Below are 21,058 nucleotides of genomic sequence, written 5' to 3'. Positions count from 1 at the left end.
TACAATAAAAAAGCCTCAAAACATATTCTAGTTGTCAAACAGTATGGAAATATGTATACCTTGACAGATCTACAATAATAAATAAATAAGTTCATAGTTATCCTGATAAAATTTTAAAATTACTACCCTTAGTAAGAAGGAGCTAAAGTAGAAAAAGTAAAAGCAAAAAATGTTATTAATATTTTGAACACCACCATTAAAAAAATGTACTGTAGAGGAAGTCTAATGCAGCAACATGGTTGCTCTGATTATGCCCAAAGATCTAGATCTGTGTGATGTAGCTAGAATGCAGACACATCCTTCCTGCACACTTTTAATCCCAAACACTGAAAGTAAAGTTAGTTGGTAGAAGGTAGCATTGATATTTAAAAGTGATGTCTAGCTGAGAGACAAAGTGACAAATCAGAGAAATATTTGACAGAATAGAATATGCCCAACTCTCACAAGAAGAAAGAGGAAAGAGAGAGAGAGCTGCACAGACAGAGGAAGGAGGCATTTTACTGGCAGAGTTTAACAGAGACAGGTTGAAGATGGAACAAACTAGACACAGGTGAAGACAGAATGAGAGAGAATAAGAAGGAGCCAGAAGATTAGAACAGACTGCTAGCAGTAGTTTGAGACCAAGCAGAGCAATTCAATCAGAAGCTAAGAGAAGCCAGTTTGAATCAGTCAACTTGAGTAAGAGCAGTTGAGTTTAACCACTCAACCAGGGTTCAGAAAAGAGCTAGAGAGGGCGAGCTTATTGAGCAGTAATTCTCAGAGATCAAAACATTCTAGGCCTAGATTAGATTGTTCAGAGGCTAGAACTTCCCAGGACTAGGCTCAGGTTAGGAAACAGAATTTTCAATTACTGGTTGAGATTATATACTATGAAATATCCACTGTTTCCAAGTATACAAAGAACATTTACTGAATCATGTATGATCTATTCAAGAGAGAAAAGCTTAAACCCTGGAAATAATTATAATAATTCTGAGTGTGCTTCTGACTGAGGAAAACAACAGCAAAATGATACTTTTATCAGAAATTTTTATCTAGGGAGCTACTGATTGTAAGAATTAATCAAATAGAATCTAGGAATGATTTCACATAAATATTTATAAAGGAATATCTAGCAAATGTGTAGATGGATCTATACATTGGTTTTAAAAGAAATATGATTAGTGCATAATTAGAGAAAAATAAGGCATAAAAAATCCCAATTACATAGGCCATCTCAAGAATTTAGAAAAGGAAATAAGTTAGGGGCTGGAGAGTTGGATCAGTGATCAAGACCACTGGATGTTCTTTCAGAGGATATGAGTTCAATTCCCAGCATCCACATGGAGGCTCACAACTTTCTGCAACTCTAGTTGCAAAGAATTCAATGTTCTCTTCTTGCCTCTTTGGGCACTAGCCACACAGACACAGATATTCATGCAGAAAAATACTCATACACATAAAATCATTAAATACTTTAAAAAAGTAAATCTAAAGTATGTAGACATAACAAAAGCAGAAACTAGTGAGGCAAACTGAGGCAAATGCATTTTCTGTACACAGGCAAAAAGAATAATGTTAAGTTATTTGCAGGAAAGGGGATGTTGTAAGAGATTGTTATAGCAACCCAAGTCTTAGAAAGACAGGAATCATGTTTTCTATCATTTTGTGACTCTAAGGTTTCAATCATATCGATAGATAAAACTACATGTTTGTACACACACACACACAAAGAGAGAGAGAGAGAGAGAGAGAGAGAGAGAGAGAGAGAGAGAGAGAGAGAGAAAGGGAGTGAGAGAGGGAGGGAGAATGAGAAAGGAGAAGGCAAACTCTCTAGAGGACCAAAAAAAAAAAAAAAACTAATAAGGAGGGTCGTGGCTATGGGGGGTATGTGCTCAGAGAATACTTAAATCTCTGATTACGTTTTCCAACACTAGTCGTTATTATGATTGCCAAGTTATTTACCGTCAAGTGATTTAATCAAGTTGGCACCCACTGACACATCCATTTCTGCCATTCAATTTCAGTCTGCTTTAAATAAACAACTGGGGAAAACTATGGGATTGCCTTTAATTTAAAAGCCTTTAGCCAGCACCAAAGACATCATTGAGACCCTGAGAGTTTTCCAGCTGTGTGAGTACTGAAATAAAAATCTGCTTGCAGTTGCTTTTGGTAAGAAATGAAGGTTTTTATATCTTTGAAAGAACTGTCGAGGATTTTCCAAGTCAATGCTTCTAACAAGTTTTCTTCCTCTTTTGGTAACTGTTCTTGTCCAAGAGGTAAATGAAGGCACTCTTCTGTGTCCTTTTCCACTAACAACTAAATACTTGGATTGGTGTCACTATATAAATGTCATAGATGTAAGTTGTGAGGAAAAAAACTATCTGTTTGTCTTCTATGTATGAAATATTTTACCTGCATCACTGTCCATAGTAAAGCTGACAAGCTGTTTAATCAAAGATCATGTGATGAAGCATGCCAGTTTAGATATCAACAATTTCATTGTTTTATCTATAAAGTCAAACAGCATATAGTCGCTACAGGCTGTGAAGAACATATTTTTTATTTAAAGAATAGACTATTCCTCTGTAAAATATACCAAGAGTCTTGCCCATCTCTGAACCCTGTAAGAAATGGTAAGGGTTAGGTATGCCCATTGGAGAAATAGTGCAATACATGTTATTGGGGAAACAAACATCTGTCTGTCTGTTTGGACTTATGATACATTCCATAGGAAGAAACTTGTGCCTGGTACTACAAACAGTCTTTGCCAGACGGGAGAGAGGCATTGCACACATGAACTCAAAATCATCCATTATAGCATGCACAATGCCTGCATGAGCTCAAACCAGCTCTGAAACCAGCACAGATGAGGTAGCACCTCCTAAGGTCCTACACTCTAATAACTAAGGTACTGTTTGGCAATTGATCCTGGATGGAGGAGGAAGGATTTGAAAGGTTCTGGAGATTAAAAATAACTGATTTTGAGGCCCGCATTCACATTTTAGAGGGTACTTTGAGTGCTTTTAAGATGAACTTGCAATTTCACTTTTGTTTAAACTAATACTCGCCCAGAACTTACAACATGTCCAATATAAGATTTCTTAGGTCCCATATTTCCCTCCACAAAGCTCCACAGACCAAAGAGCAAGACAGATGTACAAAAAATAATAATAATAATTACTGCAGTATTTTATGAAGGTTGGCAGTGAAATGAGATCAGAGGGAAAATTCACTTTTACAGAAGAAAAAATAAAAAACAGCAAAATTTCTCCAGACGGAGTGAAAACTCATTTTAGCCTTAAGGATTAAACAAAGTTCAGTATGTGAATAGTTGGAGGGTGAGTGAGAGTGATAGCAACGCCAACCCAAAGCATGCGGATAGAGGGTAGAGAGCACTGATGGATGGAGACCAGCTATAAAAGTAAGACATTCCACTCTCTCTGAGGGGCCAAAACTTGGAAAGATGTATCAGAGCAGATGCTGAGCTGATAACCAAATTTTGGGCAGCGTGCAGGGAATCTTATGAAAGAACGAGGGATGGTAAGACCTGGAGGGGACAGGAGCTCCACAAGGAGAGCAACAGAACCAAAAAATCTGTGCACGGGGGTCATTTCTGAGACTAATACTCCAACTAAGGACCATTCATGGAGATAACCTAGAACCCCTGCACAGATGTAACCCACGGCAGCTCAGTGTCCAAGTGGTTACCCTAATAAGGGGAACAGAGACTCTCTCTGACATGAACTCAGTAGCTGGCTCTTTGATCACCTCCCCCTGAAGGGGGGACAGAGTTACCAGGCCACAGAGGAAGACAACGCAGCCACTCCTGATGAGACCTGATGGGCTAGGGTCCGATGGAAGGGGAAGAGGACCTCCCCATCAGTGGACTTGGGGAGGGGAATGGGAGGAGATGAGAGAGGGAGGGAGGGGTTGGAAGGAAATGAGGGAGGGGGCTATAGCTGGGATACAAAGTGAATAAACTAATATAAAAAATAAAAATTAAAAAAATTGAAAAGAAATCATACTATTACAAAACCTTCACATTCGTCTTTTCAATATTGATTGAATTAAATCAGTGTGTGTGTGTGTGTACTCATTTTATGTGGTACGCAGAATAATGACTCCCAAGGATATCTACATCTGAATTCTTAAAACATTTTTCTATGGCTAAAATGACACTCCAGATGTGACTTATAATCTTGAACCAGTGGGTACCAGCTCAGGTAACCCATTTGGGTCTAATGTAATTGCAGAGATCCTGATTAATAAAAGGAGATTTAAAGTATACAGTATTAGACTGAAGCCTTGTGAAAAAGATCTCTAAAGCTGCTACCTTAGAAGATGCAGGATGGAGCACAGCTCCCATGGAATTCAGAAGGTCTACAGAAGCTGGGAAGCAGAAGATCCTGGAAGCCATTTCTGACCTCCTGGACCCTGGAATAATAATAATAATAAACCTAGGTTCTTTCATGACCCTAAGTATCTTCTAATTTGTTTCAACCATAATGAAAAAAAGAACATAATCTATGACCGAGCAAGCTACAGAGGAAAACAAATCTTAGTGGTTAAAAAAAAATAGTGAGACTCATTGAAAGATGCTTGCAGTGTTGCCTTTTGCAAACATGTAAAGAAATCTTTAAGCAGCTTACAGGTTGGGGCAGTTTAATTTTCTCCCAGTTGATCTTATGTATTGTGTCCCTCAGGACCCATTTAGCCTTCACATTTGAAAGTCAAGGTTCCTGGGATTCTCCTGACTGCAATACTAAAAATAAAAACAAAACCAAACAAAAACTGAAAATCTTGTGTGGATGTTTTCTTCATTTGTTGATGGTGAGTCTCCCGGAGCCTGCTGGCATTCTGCAATCACCATAGCAAGCTGAAATGAAGTATGAAATAACTCTGAGAGGCTGGCCAGCTGTGTTCACTTGGTCAGGAAGGGGAAGAAATTGAACCACTGTTTCCCATGAATCCAAATATAAACACTGCCATGAAAAGGCAGCTGCTGCCTGCTTTTGAAGTGGGTACACTGAAGTAAGGACATTCTAATATAAGATAATGTATGCCCTGTAAATGCTACCTATTTTACAATGCAACTCACAGTCTAATTTTGTCTAATGACTAGACAAAGATTACATTACCACATGATGCTAGTACCTGAACTTAAGTAAAATCCTTCACCTTTCTCACATATTTGAAGATAAGAGAAGGGGAAGAGTTATTCAACCAGAAACCAGCATGGAGCTGTTTTTTTTCTCTTGCAGAACACTGATAATTTCGTCCCAGGGTTCAGAGGACCCCAGTGTTATTCGTATAGCTGAGAGCAACACTGTCTCATTCCAGCTCAATCTGGGTTGCACATTAGATTTTCCCTTGGGAATTGTTTTGACCTGTGGACTCATAATCTGAGTTGTTCTTCTTGATCCACTAACCTCTGAACACTAGTTAATTTGCCATGTCTACTTCACTGCATTAAGAGACTTTTCAGATATCTGGTAAAGCATCATTTATTACTACATCCGTGAGGGTTTAGAGGAAGACATTGGCTTAATCAGTGATTAAGTTTGATGCTTCATGTTGATTATCAAGTTAATCAGATCTAGATTCATCTAGAGGACAGGTTTTGCTCATGCCTGTGAGAGAGTATCTAGATGTACCTAAAGAGGTAGGAAGACCCACCTTCACTGTGGAAGGACAGCACCATTCCAAGGTCTGGATTCCTGGACTACATAAAAGGAAAAAGCTACTTAAGCACCATCATTCATCTCTCTCCATGGCTGCAAGGTGACCAACAGGCTCCTGCTACCATGTCTTCCTTCTTTGGGGACCCACTGGACCATCATATCCACAAACTGCCACCCAAAACAAACCGTTCTTTCCTGAAACTATTTCTTCTTGGGTATTTTGCCACAGCAAGGAGAAAAGTGAGCGATACAATGGGCATAAGGCAGATCTGTCCTCATCTCGTGCCAGCACATACCATCCCATCTGCAGAGGAACAGGACAAGGCAGCGGGAGAGCCTTTGTCCTCTTGACCTTCCGAATCTGGAGGACAATGCGTTGCCATGTCTTGAACTGGACCTCTGAGTTGTTTAGTCTCCTGAGTTTATGTGTCAGCTCCTCTTTGACCCCAGGTCTCAGGCTGTTAGCCGATGACTGGCCGTAGCTCCACCATTGCCCTCTAGTCTAAAGTACTTCAATTATGCAATGTTATTTGCTTCTCTAGTTGTTCATCTTGCAGATGATCTAACCAGGGAATTCCTTGGTCTCTGAATTCACAGGAGCAAATAATCCTCATAAATCTCTTCTCATACACATCTGTATTTATCTGAGCAACTGCAAATAATACAGTTAAAGACAAACTTGTATAGCAGGGGTAACAAGTGTCAGGGCAAACTTACCTAAAATGACAACATGAAGGTTCTTTGCAAAGATGTGCACATTGTATCTCTTACAGCGTCTTATGAAATGTCATGTAATCCACTTCCCAGGGGTCTCATCATTGGGCTTGACAAGAGCTGACACCTTAAAAGAAATTTACTATGAATTGTTTCTCGATCTTCTTGTTCCCAACTGTCATAATTTCCTACTCAGTATCAGGATCTTTTTAATGCCTTATTTCTAGTTTCCTAAGTTTGGCAGACTTTATTATTATTATAAATAGTATTAATATATATTAAATAATGATTGTTGAAAAAAATAACAGCAGCAACAACAAACAATAGGAAGAGAATCAGTGAGTGATTGAGATATAGTAAATGGAAACTTATTAACATGAAAGGGGGACCATGATCAAAGTTCAGTGGTAGTCTTAAAAGACTTACAGTATACCAAATTATACTGTTACTTGTGTCCAGAAACTAACATTCAGTCATTATTTCTGAGCTCATCACAGTTGTGTCTATTTCTTTTTTATTATCATTTATTGCAAGTTATTCAATTTGTATGCTGGCTGTGGCCCCCACCCTCTTCCCCTCCCAATCCTACCTTCCCTCCATCTTTTCCTACCATACCCCTCCCCTAGTCTACTGATAGTGGAGGTCCTCCTCCCCTTCTATTTGACCCTAGCCTATCAGGTCTCATCAGGACTGGTTGCATTGTCTTCCTCTGTGGCCTGGCAAGGCTGCACCCCCAGGGGGTGGTGATTAGAGAGCTTACCAGTGAGTCTATTTCTTAATTGCTGAAAAGTTCTACTAAGAACATGAGAGGAGTCAAGATTTTCCTCCTACAGACCTAGACTCTCCAACCTGAGCTGGAAAGTCTGGTCAGTGATTACTACATCCGAAAACCTACGGCTGACACCAGTGGCTTTTGACTCAGCTACACAGAACACAGCTTTGTAGGTTTGCTTTACCTAAGAGATTTCACCAATGCAGGTGCCAGTTTTCATCTCAACCCAATTAAATCCTCATGCCAGTGTAGATCTCAAACATGGTGTTAGCTAGGTGTTCCAGAATTGCCCTGACATGCCTTGGTCCTCCTAGGAGAGTTCAGGGAGCAACCATGCTGGAAATTCTTTGAGCTCAGCACCATTTCATGACTTGTTGAGAAGCAATTACAGATCAAAACAGGGAGTGGATTTTGTCCCAGCCTACAGCAGAGTATAAGCTGTGTGTCTCAATCCATTTTGCCCTTCTCCTTGGCAGTTTACTTAAAGTTACTCTAACACTTAGCAGTAAAAATCTGGACCCCAAATAAAGTGTGATATTTGAAATTTAAAATGGGTCCTGTCACAGAGAAAGGTCATGAGTAAATAATTGCTTAAATCAGAATAGTGCCAAACTTTGAGCTAGATGTGTCAATAAAGTTGATGAGCTGTAATTATGCAGAGATCACAAGGAGATCTGTGCCAAAGCTATACAAGAAGTGTTTTGTTCTGCCCTGATCAGCTTTATTTCTATAAAACTTAATTTGTATTTAAATCAAGGATGTAATTAAAAAAAAAAAACACAAAGCCTGAATTAAATGGTCTGAGAGTAAGGGCCACATCAAGGCTTGTGCAGTGACACAGCTGAAGGACATGAATAAGCCTGGGCATATCTGATGCTAATCTCTGCTTCTACTCATCAAATAACTATAGTTTCCTATTAAAGTAGACAGCTCTAGATGCTGAAATAAAAAAGAATTCACAGTTGTTTATTTTAGTTGAAGGTTCAGAAATTAATTTATCCAAAGGCACATAGTTTTGTTTTAGTCAAACCATCTGCTCAGAATCCTTCGGAGAAAAGCATGCACACTCAAGCACCTGTAATTATGGAATCTCTTTAGTTGTGTGGAGATTGCCCTGGAGGGCAGCAAGTTTAGGGTGATTTCTTTATCCTTTAATGTCATTCTAGTGTTAATCTGTTCTATATGGATGATCTGCTTGTTGCCAGTGTGGATGTCTCTCTAGTTACCTGGCTGTTTGTAAAATCACATTAAAACATAACGATAACAGGACTATTATAAAGAAAGGAAAATAAGAACGGGATGTATCCAGATCTCTTAAAGGTGGAGTAGTCCATTGGTCTGTGGCTCACAAGGCTTGTCGCAATGTGCCAGGCTTTACTGAAAATTCTTAAATATTGTTTTTTCATTAAGCAGTATTTCTTATGCATACTAGCTTTCAGTTCTTCCTATTGTATGGTGTCTGTCCATATTAACCTGCGAAAGAAGGAATCGTGAGCTCAGAAAGCAGTCCTCCAAATCATGCTGTGATATGCAAGCCCATTGCTCATGAAGTTTATCCTCAGGACCACAGGTGCTCATTTCTCTGGAAATATGTTGCTTTCTAGAACTCTGACTGCATCATGATATTTCTACCAATATCATCTAGGAGTCAAATCCCCTCCTTGTGCTAGGAGCAGCAAATGGGAGGTGTGATAGAATCTTTGCTCTGCTGGGAAGGTCCACAGATGGTGACACTCAACACCACAATGGCCACCATCAGTCAATACTACTTCAATCCAAAGGCAAGTTGATTTAGTGAATGGAAATATTCAACTCAGTGGGAATTTCAGAAATGCTTTGCTTTAGCATAGTTTATGCCTATACTTAGACATCACTTGTTTACATTAAACATGTGTTTAAATGTATCTCATTTTTGTCTGTGCTCTTCTCATGCTAATTTGTGCTTTACGAAGAATGTTTTCCTGCATAGACTGGAACTTAGAACCTAACTGTCAAATAGTATTGGAAGCCAGCCTCCATGTCTAAAGATGAAATGTGGCCGTGAATGATGCATTTACTTTCTTTCACACTCTTCTCATAAGAGAAATTTGTTTTTGGTGCTTATGGAAGTACTATAGACAGCAACTTTGAAATATAATGAAATTAGTTTTCTTTTTATGTTAGGATAGAATTGCCCTCAAGCCCTCTAGACTACAGAGAAATACTTTTCCTGCATCCCTAAAACTAAATAATTTCTAAAAGTGCCTTCTCTAAAAAAATAATATGATAGAAAATGATTACAAAAAAATCATCACTAAAAATGAGGTCATCATATCTGGCTGCAGCAGGTGGTGTCTTTGTTTGGCTTTAAAACTTTAGCTTGTTTTCTAATTTTGTGAAGAAAGCTATAAATTGTTCTTGGCATATATATTTAAATTTAAATCAGAAGTTTAAGCAAATATGGCCATTGACTTTAAATTATCTTCTCTGACATTTTCCATTATGTTATAGAGAAGTGAACTATTATGTTTTATATATGTTATTTATCTGTCTAGTTGTAAAAAGATTCTACACATTTTTTCTTTAAATAAATATGACTGAAGATTAGGAAAATAAAAATAAACAATTATCCTTTAAAACATTTTTAGGGTATCTTGTATATTTTACTTTTTCATCTTTCTAATCTTCTGGTCCATTATATTTAATATTAGGAGTGACCTGGTATCATTAAGTTCATATTTTACAAAGTATTTCTCACAGCTGAGTTAAAACATACTAAAATTAGAATTATGTTTGGTACATGCAAACATGTTTTCATTGCTTCCCTTTTTCTCCCCATAATGATAGTACCAAACTTGAATGTTAAGCTGCTGCTTGAATTTGGATGGGATCATCTACATCCTTGAAACACCAACACATATTGAATTGCTCTTTTGATGTGGCTGAGCAATAAATCCTTATTCCAAGATACTCAACACATTGATCAGATTTAAAGACTAGGTGACAATGGAATGACAAATTCATAAATAACACTTAAGCGATAACAGTACCAAAATATTTTAATACCTGTAGACTTCCAATTAGCTTAGTTTTTCCAATGAACTATTTCATCAGAAACTAAAAGAGTGCACTCCCATTATTGTTTTTTAATACATGAAATCCCAGGCTCGGGGTGGTTAATGGTTTGTGCCTGAAGCTATCACATTAGTGAGAGATGGGCACGGTCAGGACTAGCACTCATTACCTTTGAACACTGGTCTGTATCCTTTCTCAAACTTCCAGGGGGATAATAAATGACCAAGATATGAGAAAAAGAGAATAAATAACTGTTTGCCTTGTAGAGAGACCAGCTTCTATCCACTGTGTAAGGAAATGAGGGAAACATCTTCTACTATACAAGCTTTAATACTGGAGCCTTCGTGTTCTGAGTAGAGCTTCCGTGTCACTCAATTCTAGGGATCTACATTTTAGACAGTATACACCCTGACAACAATAACCAAAGGCACCAAAGATAAAATTTACAGAGTCACCACTTGGAAAGTCTCTTCTCAGGAAAGTCTTTTTCAAGGCTCCCTCCCCAAAATGACTCCCATTCTACTCCAAACACCACAGCACTCAGCACTTATAAGATCCTCTTGAAAACAGCTGTTTGCTTTTTGCTGACTCAACTAAAACTGCATACACCCCCCCCCACACACACACACAAAAAAAAATGGTTGCTTATCTGCTAAAACAAACATCTCAGTCACACTTCCTGCACTAACTGGAGAAGTTTTTATGAAGCCTAAAGTTGAGGAGCTATTGGCTGCTGGTGGATTGTTTAAGATCCCAGATGATGACCCTACATCATCTATGCACATATAGATAACACTAACTGGAATCCGTGGGTTACAAGGGAGGGAGAGACAGAGATGGAGAGACACAGGCAGAGGCAGAGACAGAGGTTACAAAGAGCTGTGGTTATAGGGTCTGTGAGGAATTGGAGGAGGCAAAAGGAGATACATATAGTAGAAAGCATTGTGTATATTTATAAAATTCTCAAAGAATGAGAAAATTATAGTTTTTAAGGGTTTTCAGATAACTTAATGGGCAGCTAAGTTAAATAACTACCAGAAGGTTCATAATTCATCACTTACATTTAAGCAATGTTTTGGAGAAATTTTGTGCTTTCTTTTTTTACTTTTAATTTTTATTAATTACAATTTATTACTTTGTATCCCCCTTGTAGCTCCCTCTCTCTTCCCCTCCCAAACCCACCCTTCCTCCCTCTTCTCCACCCATGTCCCTTCCCCAGTCCACTGATAGGAAAGGTCTTCCTCCCCTTCCTTCTGATTCTGGTCTATCAGGTCACATCAGGACTGGCTGCATTATCTTCCTCTGTGGCCTGGTAAGGCTGCTCACCCCTCAAGGGGAAGGTGATTAAAGAGCCAGCCACTGAGTTCATGTCAGAGAGAGTCCCTGTTCCCCTTACTAGGGAACACACTTGAACACTGAGCTGCCATAGGCTACATCTGTGCAGGGGTTCTAGGTTATTCTCCATGCATGATCCTGGGTTGGAGTATCAGTCTCAGAAAAGGTTCCTGGGCCCAGATCTTTTGGTTCTGTTGCTCTCCTTGTGGAGCTCCTGTCCCCATGTGAGTGCTGTGGAGAGTTCTTTGTATCAGAAGTCAAAAGTCTTCTACTCCTAGAGACAAAGTTCCTATTTTTCTTCTTTGATTGATTGATTTTGTTATTTGAACTCAGAATACTGGTTCCTCCTACACTCTCTTATCTCCTCCCCCATCCTATCTAACTTCCCCAGGATCAAGAGTTCTGGTTTGGTTCTGTGACTCATTTAATCTAGTCCTTTTGTGTGACCACTGGCTTGAAACCATCCACTGGGAGATGGCAGGGTCATTGGTGGGTCCAGAACTAAACACAACGATTTCCTTCCTCCTTGAAATGATCAGGAGCCAACAGTACAGTAATGTAGCAAAGGTACAAAATTGTTACATGTGTTCTTTACTTCCATGTTTCAAAAAAAACAAAACCTTGCCTCACTCCTGTATTCTTTGAGTTTTGACTTAGATAACCTCTGCTTCTTAGCATAATTGCCCTTTTGATTCACCTATTTCTTCCCATATCTACAACAGTCATTTACAGTAAATTGCACAAAACTATTTACTGAGCCAATATTTGGTGTTTGCATTATTGTACCATGCAGATATATTAAAAAACCAAGACACTAATTCCTAATTTATTTGCATTTCTAAATTGTTTTTGTAGTGATTAACAATTGCCTGTTTTAGTTACATATCTTTATATGTGTATGTATTTTGTGTACATATAATACACATATCTTATATATAAATACATATATATTTCTGCTGAATTGGTTGCAAATTTAGCAGCTCACACTTAAAACCTATTTTATAGTGTTAAATGTTTAAAACTTATAACCAAGCAAATAAGATAAGTATTATGTTCCTCTATTTGTGGGAGACAAGCCCCTCCTTTCCCAAGATCATCCTTGTCATGTGTATTTGCTTTCTCATGTCTGCTCTACAAGAATGCATGAGCACACATCGTCCTGAGAATGTTCTTGGACTTCACCTGTGTTATATCTCTGTGTCTTTTCCTATCCTTGTTTATCTCCATCTTTTGGTGTATTGTTCTACCAGTTTCTAGAAAAAAATAGAAAACCTGAATATTTTTATTATACCTTTAGATTTTTTTGTTGATCATTTGGATTGATGTAGACTTCTAAGTTAGAATTATTTTTTCCATTTTGAGACTTTGCTTTCTTGCTTTTTGTTCACATTACTGTTTGAGCCTGATGTTCTCAGGTGCCCAGTTTTATGAAGTTATTGATATTTTTTCTATCTCCCTCAGAATATTATCTGGAATCTGAAAGTTCTTCCTACGAGTTTATGCATTTCCACTAGTTTAGACATTTCATGGGAAATTAATCATTGATATGCATGAATGTCCAAAGCTCTTCAACACCACTCCAAAATTCTAGTGTCATTGTCTGGGTAGTGTTGGGACAGCATTTTTCAACACCTTGGAAAAGTACATTGAATAGTCAGTGTTGAGAGGTAATTCTCTAGATCATTTGTTATCAAATACTCTGTCATCTGACTGAAATCCACCTTGACTCAGGAGATATGGAGAGGAGCTCAAGAGCCCTAGTAAGTGGTCTGACAGTTCTGCTGGTATTGCTCTGTTGGCTGGGGACCCATCCTGAGAGGGCACTCTGCTCCTGAGGAAAGCTGTACCTTGGCTCCAGAACTTCATGAATCACAGCCTGTTTTTGTTTTTGAGGGGGGTGGAATATTTCTTGAATGAGTTTTATGCTTGTGAAAGTTTAAGAAACTGTTCTGGGGGAGGGGGCTGGAAAGATGGCTAAGTGGTTAAGAGCATTATCTTCTCTTCCAAAGGACCCAGGCAGCACACACATGGCAGCCAATTCCAAGGGATTTGACACCTTCACACTAACAAACATAAAATAAAATTAATTAAAAAAAAAAGAAAGAAACTTTTCTGAAAGGCCTTCCATGAGAATGAAGATATGGTTCAGAGTCCGATAGACTCTCAACACAGTAATTGATTTGTTTTCTTTCAGTTCATGTGATAAACATCATTAGCAACAGCAACTTGAGGAGAAAAGGCTTTGCTTTATCTAACAGGTAATAGTCCATCTTCAGAGGACACCAAGGCAGGAGCCTTACATGAGGAATCTGGAGCAGAAACTATGAAGCAGCACTGTTTACTGGCTCACATTCTGCTACCTTTCTTATGTAGGCTTGGCCAACTGGTGTGAGGATGATATTACTGACAGTAAGCTGAGCCCTCGCAAATCAATCTGAAATTAAGAAAATGCCCCCACGGACATAGTTTCTGGCCAATCTGATGACAGCATTCTTCAGTTGCAGTCCACTCTTCCCACGTGTGTCAATTTTGCAACTAAGATTAGCCAGCACTGCAATGCATTTAAATTGTGAAATGGAACTTATTTCCCAGCCTGATTAAAAGACACATGTAATCCAACAGTAGGAAGCAGAGTATGAGGTGGAGTAGTGAGTGGTACATGAAGCTCTCTCCTGCTCAGTTTTGCTGTACAGGAAGTTCTAAATACCATGGGTGTTGACTGAAGTGATGGTGAAGATCGTATTGGAGCATATGACATCTGGATGATTCAATTGATTGACACTCCATGGTTGCACAGAAAACTTCCAGAATTTCAACTAGCGTCTCTAGGCACAGATACTAGCTGCTCTACCGTATGTCTGGTTCCCTTGTGGCTGCATTTTCTTTGTAAGTTCATGGTTATTTTCTCCATGGGCTTGAAGCTTTCTGTATGTCTATTGTGACGATGATTGGGGAATCTAGATTACTTATAACTTATATAAACAAGTACCTTGAACCAGTCTAATGACTTGATGCATAAAGTTGTCAAACACAAAAACCAAGTTCTATGTCTCACTCTGAGGAGGGACAGCATCCCCAAAGACACCGGGACGGTGTCTCACCTCACTGTACTCACATACCTGCTTTCTATATGTTTCTCTCCAAAACTCATCCAGAACTCTACCTAAAAACTTTTTATAAATGCTAAGCTTGTTCTATGCAATAAAACACATTTGCTTGAATTTGTTTACATAATACACACACTTAAAGGAAAGATGATGTAAAATGACTTTTGAGTTGTCCATATACAGTCACAAAAAAAGTGAGAAAAACAAACCATTGGGAAATAATTTTCTTTTCTCCTTAACCTCATTAGGTTTATGTGGCTTCGGAGACACCAGTGAAATTGCAGTCGCTGCTTCTCAAATGGTCCATCTGTTCCTGCTGTTCATTCTCCTACTTGAAGGCTGAATCCTTTGGCTTCCCAATTAGTCTCAGTGCCCAACTGTGATGATGGCAGAGGGAGTGGTAGAAGGAAGCATGTGGAACCAAGAAATGGTGATTGGCTCTCATGAAAATATGTCTAGTAGGAAATGCAAAGACAGGGAGAAGCAAAATTATAGCCAACATTGCTGGAGCACTGCAATTATCCCAAACTACATTTGAGTGTCTCGACTTCCAGAGGTTACTTTTCTGTGTACACATTTTTTTTTATTCTGTTTATGGCATCTGAATACATGGACCTTGTTTAAAAAAAATAGAATGGAAGGAGGCTGTCCGTGTTTTCTATCTGTTGCTGTGATTTAGACAGACTAAATAAAAGCTGCTTAAGGTAGAAAGGGCTGATTTAGCTACCAGTTCCAATTTCAGTCCATCATTGTGGGAAGTCAAGACAGGAGCTTCAAAGAGCTAGTCACATCACATCCACAGTCAAGAGCCAGGAGAAAAATGAGTGCACGCATGCTATTTGCTTGCCTGTGCTCAGATTGACCTTTCCATTCTTATACAACTCAGGGCCCTCGCCTAGAGCATAGTGACACCCACAGCGGGCTGAGTCTTCCCACATGAATGAACTTTATTAAGAAAACACATCTACAGAAATACCCAGAGGCCAGTTCAATGCTGATAACCCCTCATTGAGATTCTCTTTCCTGGCAACTCTAGGCTGTGTCAAGTTGATAATTAAAACTGATCGTCACAGGGGCTAAGATTTACTGTGTGCTCGCTATGAGTCAGAGATGATACACGCATTTTTGTTTCAACCACATCAAAAATTCTAAGCAAAATAATCAAAATTTCATGGGTAGCTAAGAGGGAGAGTTGGGATACAACACAAAATATGATTTTGTTGCTTATGCTCTTTATACTACCTAGATTCCATAGAAAAAAATCTAATTGCAATTTTAGGCCGAATATCACTTTGAATTAGTTTCCTCCTACATATAACACATCTAATAGTTATTACTACCATATAGACCAATTATGATGTTTATGTAATACAATGAATTTGGACTATTAAGCATATCAAATTGGTCTTCTTAAAAGAAAAAAAAAACACTAACCAAGAAATATGGTTAAAAGAAACTTAGAGCAGAGCATGAGCAGGCTAAATCATTGTAAGATATGACATACCAAAATTTAATGATCAGTATAAAATTGATCAGACCATATGGAGATCCTGTGGAAGGAAAACTCCTCTACGGGTTGTGAGAAATTCTAGTTTCTTCTCAATATACATGTGAGTGAATTGATCACATAATTAACCGGAAACATCACCTATGAGAAACAAAGCATAGACGTGACACCACAAAAGCATTCCCTTTGTCTCATATCTTCACTGTGTCCTTCAGTCCGTGCTCTGTTGGAGGCTAGTGTTTCTTTGATACAATAGTGCATACGTGTTATCTAAAATATTTGCTGGTTATAAAAACTCTTAACCCCTGTGTTTAGTTGAATGTACGCTGATCTACATGGTTTCAAATTACATATATTGTGTATATTATTGATATCCTTAACTCCACCCACAGACTTTATTAGCCATAGCTACATTAGCACATTGAGCCATCTGAGATACAGCATTTGCCTCATGGTTTTAATGTGATTTACTTGCATTTCCAGTCTCCAACCATAAACTACTGAAGAATACACTATGGGTAGAATATTTAAAATTTTTTGTCTTGTGCATGGATCATTACTAAAAGTATTCATTGAATAACTATGTGCTAATGATTCCAAGAACTATGTATTACATGCCTGTGCACAGATAATTGAATTCTCCTTTGAGAATCAAACTATTGAATCACTACAAAACAAGACTCAAGATTAATCAGATAAAATATTTCCTTCTGACAAGGGCAAGAATATGGACATTCTTCAATCTTAATAAATGTAAAATTATTCAACTGTCTGATCTAACACACACATTGTTCTAGGCAACAGTGAGTTTTACTTATCCACAGCTTGTGTTTTATTCATCTAGGTTTTACCTATCCACAGCACTCTCGTGTGATTCTTGCCTATATTAAATATGTCAAAGTGCTAGTGCCAAACATAGAAGTTTATTTAGATTTAATGAAATTGACAAGATGCTTGAAAAATACAGTTTTCCCCACTTTTCCAGTTGAGCGTTTCGTAGTAAGATTTTTTTTTTTTTTTTTGCTTTGCTATTGTTCATTTAGTGTTAGTCATTTTGAAAATTTAATGAATTTTGATTCGGTTGTACTCAGAATCGTTTTTTTAGCAGGGATGTGGCCCCCGGTGGGTTCTCCTGCTCCAGCGGATGGCCCCACACAAGCACATACAGGCAGCACTAACTGAGCTCAATGGCTTTGGAAAGGTTACAACAAGTTGGGGATGCATGCGGTGGTAGGGCTCTTGGAAGACGTGGGGAATAGTACTATAAACATGCATAAATTCCCAAGGAATAAATTAAAATATATTTTCAAAAATACAGTGATATTTAAAGGCAGCATCTGTAACTTAAATCCCTTTAAAATTTATAGACTGCATACTATGAAAGTTAGTCAGCCGTTGCTCTGCCCTCTCTTGAACATTGATGGACAGTCAGCATATTAATAACCTCATTTAATAGATCTATTCTGTGAATAGATAATATGATTACACATTTGTGGTGCTTCACATTTCACTGTGTTTGTAATTATATGAGCATTTGCATACACAAAATGCTACTGACTGGAATAATTTTTTTGATATCTAGTTGTTTATGATTTATGATGGCAGCTTGGATTTAAAGTTTAGTTTAAAATATAATTCTGCCCATTGCCTTGGTTGCAAGCACATTTATTTTATTGACATTTTTTATTACAGCTGTTTTCATGTAACGCGGCATTGGTAACAGAGAGGAAATAAATGCTGATGGAGTGCTGACCACATTTTTATTATCTTGCCATGTAAAGAAAAATACAAAAAGAAGGGGGGGGGAGGGGGAAAGTTGCCTGAAATTATACCTTGCCTTGGGTAACAAACATTCTGTGTTTAATAGTATGGCTTAAGCCTTCTCATTCCTCACTTTCCTCCCAGTACAGGGAAAACATAATGTGTGTCACATGAAACTTCACTTTTCCCCAAGACTGTTCTCTGCCAGTGGCACACCCACAAAGCAGATGCCCAAGAGAACACTCGCTGCTACATTCTGTAACTAAATCCTCCCCCTAGGGAAATCCTCTTCTAGGGCTGCTGTGTACAAAGAAATAAGCTGTTGTTCACCAGTTATCATTTAACAGACTAGAGGATGGGTCTAGCTTTATTTAATTGTACACCTTTAAAGTGGGAAGACAATCCTCTCTTTTAGGTATTTTAGTTCTCTTAATATCTTTCAGAAAATAGCACCCTATATACTGATTCACTTCCAGTCCAGGTTTTAGGTGCATTTAAGGTGAGACAGCCATATGTCAGGAAGGCATATTTGGAGAAAAGAAATGGCAGCTGTCAGTCATAAGCAAGAGTCCAGTTACTCAGCAGTCAGTTGCACGGATCCCAGTTAAACCTCTCATTTTATCTCTTTCAGCTTCCTCAGTTTCTCTCACCACCCCCTTTACAGTTTGTAAAAATTCTTGTTTTGTTGTTGCTGTTTATTGTTTGATTTTTTTTTTTTTTTGAGACAGGATTTCTCTGTGCAGCCTTGGCTGTCCTGGACTTGCTTTATAGAGCAGGCTGGCTTTGAACTCACAGAGATCTGCCTGCCTCTGCCTCTGCTAGTGCTGGGGTTACAGGCATGCACCATCGCATAGCAACAGTAGACATTCTTTTTTTTTATTTTTATTTTATTTTATTTTTTTTATCAGTTACATTTTATTAACTCTGTATCCCAGCCGTGTCCCGATCCCTCATTCCCTCCCAGTCCCTCCCTCCTTCCCTCCCTCATCTCCACCGTGCCCCTTTCCAAGTCCACTGATGGGGGGGACCTCCTCCCCATTCATCTGATCCTGTTTTATCAGGTATCTTCAGGACTGGCTGCAAAGCCCTCCTCTGTGGCCTAACAGGACTGCTCCTCCCTTCGGGGGTGGGGAGACCAAAGAGCCAGTCATCGAGTTCCTGTTAGAAATAGTCCCTGTTCCCCTCACTTTGGGAAACCAATTGGTTACTGAGCTACCACAGGCTACCTCTGAGTGGAGGTTCTAGGTTATATCCATACATGGTCCTTGGTTGAATGTCAGTCTCAGAAAAGACCCTGTGCCCAGATATATTTGGTCCTTGTGGAGCTCCTATCCTTTCCCCATCAGACTAACTCCCCTTCTTTCTTATGATTCCCTGTACTCTGCCAAAGGTTTGGTCATGAGTCTTTGCTTTGAAAACACTGCTAGAAAGACAAACATGGGATATACTCACTTATATAGACCTATAAGATATGATAAACATAATGAAATCTATACACCTAAAAAAGATAATCAATTGAGCGGACATGGGGTAAGATGATCAATCCTCGTTTAGAAAGACAGATGGGATGTGCATTGAACGTATGACAGGAGTCTACTGAGCGCATCTGAAAGACTCTAACCAGTAGACATTCTTAATCCTGAATCTCGAGGCTTTCTGTCTGGAGCTCTCTTCCCTCAGTATCTGTAGTAGCACTACTGCTCTTCACCAATGTTTAGTTCAAATGAACCCCAAAAGTCAAAATACATGACCCATCAAAATCTAGAGATCTTACTGTAACATTAGCCTCACTAGATTAAAGGTATTTGAGGGCCTTAGCATATTTAATCTTCCTTTCCATTTCTGTAGGTAAATAAGCATATCTGTCTTTATATACACACATTTACAGATCTATACTGTACAGATATATAAACGCACACAAATAAGATTTAAAATTTGCACAATTCATGCCACTATTAAACACTGCCTTTAAATGAATTCTAATTTATTTCCCTCAAAGCTGAAATGATTAGAAAGTTATAAAATTTCTTTGTATGTTAGCTTCTGTTTTTCACATAATTAAAGAGGTTTGTTTTATAAGGGCTGCTTCTAAATGACATATAAATTGCATTTTTTAAACAGATTTTATTATTTAAGTGTATGTCTTCAGCGATTTAAAATTAAATAAATCACTAGTAGAATCTGTGGGTGTCTGGTACTAAAAGTGACATATAAATTTCTTCTGTGAAGAAAGAGATGTCAAGGGAACATGTCCTCCCAGAATGGTCGTTGTAGCTAATAGGATCCACAGCTAGGTAAAGCTAATACTTGCTTTTCTCCTCTGGTAGCAGGCAGAGCACCTCCCAGTACTATGAGAGTTAGCTGGTCGGGACAAAAGCCCCAGCTCAGTACCAGGGTGACTTCTCCATGTTCTATGACTCAAGGATGAGGTATCTTCAGCAACAGCACATACAGCTAAAATGAAATGACAAGCTACAAAAGACGATGACTGGAGTTGTTGGATGTGCCTCCCTTCTTTTTTACATACAGCTGACAGTGACCAGAGTGGAGTTGCTATTGTATTAGGATAATATAATATTAGGATAATATAATAGCAAAACACATAATAGCATCACTGTGGAGAAACTGTAGACATCTTCCCTTTGATTTTCAGTTTGTTCACGTGAATGATGCTTTTGGTATTGGATTGTCAGAGGACACGACATGTGCTGAGGCCTTTAGACGGTTTCTTGCGCTCTTAGTTTTCTAGCTCTTGCTGTGAGAACAACATGCCACATTTATGCTTTGGCCCAAGAAAGATAGCAGACACATTGAACTGTCTCTGATGACCCCAAACATAGCTTGAGTTCAACCTAGACTGTCCTGCTTCCAGATGACACACAGATGTCACAGTGGGAAGCTGTCTAATAACATTTTGGAGGTCATCTGTGGAAGAGGATGACTATTAAAGTGATCCAGAACTTCTATTCCTAAACTGACCAGCAGAAAGTGCTTATGGTCTGTGCTATGCAAACACTATTTGAGTCCATGTTTCCAGGAAGTCTGCTCTGTATTGTTAAAGCTGCATGGCAGCATCATCTTTTGAGAGGACATCCACAGCACATCTTCATTGTTTCAGGATTCCGCCTACGTCTTGGGAATGAGA

This window comes from Meriones unguiculatus, chromosome 15 (genome assembly GCF_030254825.1).
Source record: "Meriones unguiculatus strain TT.TT164.6M chromosome 15, Bangor_MerUng_6.1, whole genome shotgun sequence".
Lineage (NCBI taxonomy): Eukaryota > Metazoa > Chordata > Mammalia > Rodentia > Muridae > Meriones > Meriones unguiculatus.
This window is presented reverse-complemented; position numbering follows the sequence as displayed.